This window comes from Corapipo altera, unplaced genomic scaffold (assembly GCF_003945725.1).
Source record: "Corapipo altera isolate COAL_440 unplaced genomic scaffold, ASM394572v1 53279, whole genome shotgun sequence".
Lineage (NCBI taxonomy): Eukaryota > Metazoa > Chordata > Aves > Passeriformes > Pipridae > Corapipo > Corapipo altera.
The window spans coordinates 1-1209 of record NW_020891418.1 but is presented as its reverse complement, the minus strand read 5'-3'; the positions used below and the strand labels follow the sequence as shown (position 1 = coordinate 1209).

Genomic DNA, 1209 nt, shown 5'->3' with positions numbered 1-1209 from the left:
TCCCCCACCGGCCACACCCAGCGGGGGGCGGGGCCAGAGAGGGGGCGGGGCCGGGGAGGACACACCCACATCATGGGGGGGGAGGGGCGGGAGGGGGAGGGGCTTCATCGGGTGGGGGAGGGGCCTCGGCGCCGGGTGGGGGAGGGGCGGGAGGAGGGGGCGGGGCCCCGGGGGGGGGGAGGGGATTTGTCACCCCAAAAATGGGGGGAGGGGGAGGGGCCTTTTCCCCCCAAATCTGTGGGGCAGAAAGGACCCTTTTTACCCCAAATTTATGGGGCAGAAAGGACCTTTTTGACCCCAAACTTGTTGGGTAAAAAAGACCCTTTTTACCCCAAACTTGTGGGGCAGAAATGACTTTTTTTACCCCAAATTTATGGGGCAGAATTGACCCTTTTTACCCCAGATTTCTGGGGCAGAAAGGACCTTTTTTACCCCAAATTTGTTGGGTAAAAAAGACCCTTTTTACCCCAAACTTATGGGGCAGTAAGAACCTTTTTTACCCCAAATTTATGGGGCAGAATTGACTCTTTTTACCCCAAATTTATGGAGCAGAAAGGACCTTTTTGACCCCAAATTTGTTGGGTAAAAAAGACCCTTTTTACCCCAAACTTGTGGGGCAGAAAGGACATTTTTTACCCCAAATTTGTGGGGCAGAAAAGACGTTTTTCACCCCAAAAATGTAGGGAGAAAAGACCATTTTACCCAATATTTGTGGGGCAGAAAAGACATTTTTTTACCCCAAATTTATAGGGCAGAAAAGACCCTTTTTAGCCCAGAGTTCTGGGGCAGAAAAGACCCTTTTGACCCCAAATTTATGGGTCAGAAAAGACATTTTTAACCCCAAAAATGTGGGGTAAAAAGACCCTTTTTAACCCGAATTTATGGGGTGGGGGAGGGGCCTTTTCACCCCCAAAATCCGGAGGGGTGGGATCCTCTTCACCCCTCCCCCCCTCTCCTCCGGGTGGGGGGAGGGGTCTGGGCCCCTCCCCCCCCCCCCCCCCCCCCGGGCTGCCCCCGGGGGGCCCCCCCCATGGGGGGGCGGGGGCCGGGGTGGGGGGAGGGGCCGGGGGCGGCGATGGGGCAGCCGGAACCTGGGGATCTGGGGGGGGAGGAGACATTTTAGCCCCTCCCCCCTTGACCCCACCCATTTAGCCCCTCCCCCTTGATGCTCCACCCCCTTTAGCCCCTCCCCCTTGACCCCACCCCTTT

At 57.0% G+C, this 1209-nt stretch overlaps 1 long non-coding RNA gene across 3 annotated transcripts; it reads right to left on the bottom strand.

Moving 5' to 3' along the window:
• Positions 1-227: 227 nt before the first annotated feature.
• On the bottom strand, positions 228-896 carry LOC113942554. Of its 3 annotated transcripts, none has more exons than XR_003525959.1 (2): positions 728-896; positions 228-559 (listed from the first exon to the last, which is right to left on the bottom strand). It is a non-coding gene; the product is annotated as an uncharacterized LOC113942554 (long non-coding RNA). The 3 variants fall into 3 exon arrangements; XR_003525960.1 differs by having other exon boundaries at positions 831-880; XR_003525961.1 differs by lacking the exon at positions 728-896 and adding an exon at positions 594-678.
• Positions 897-1209: the final 313 nt, after the last annotated feature.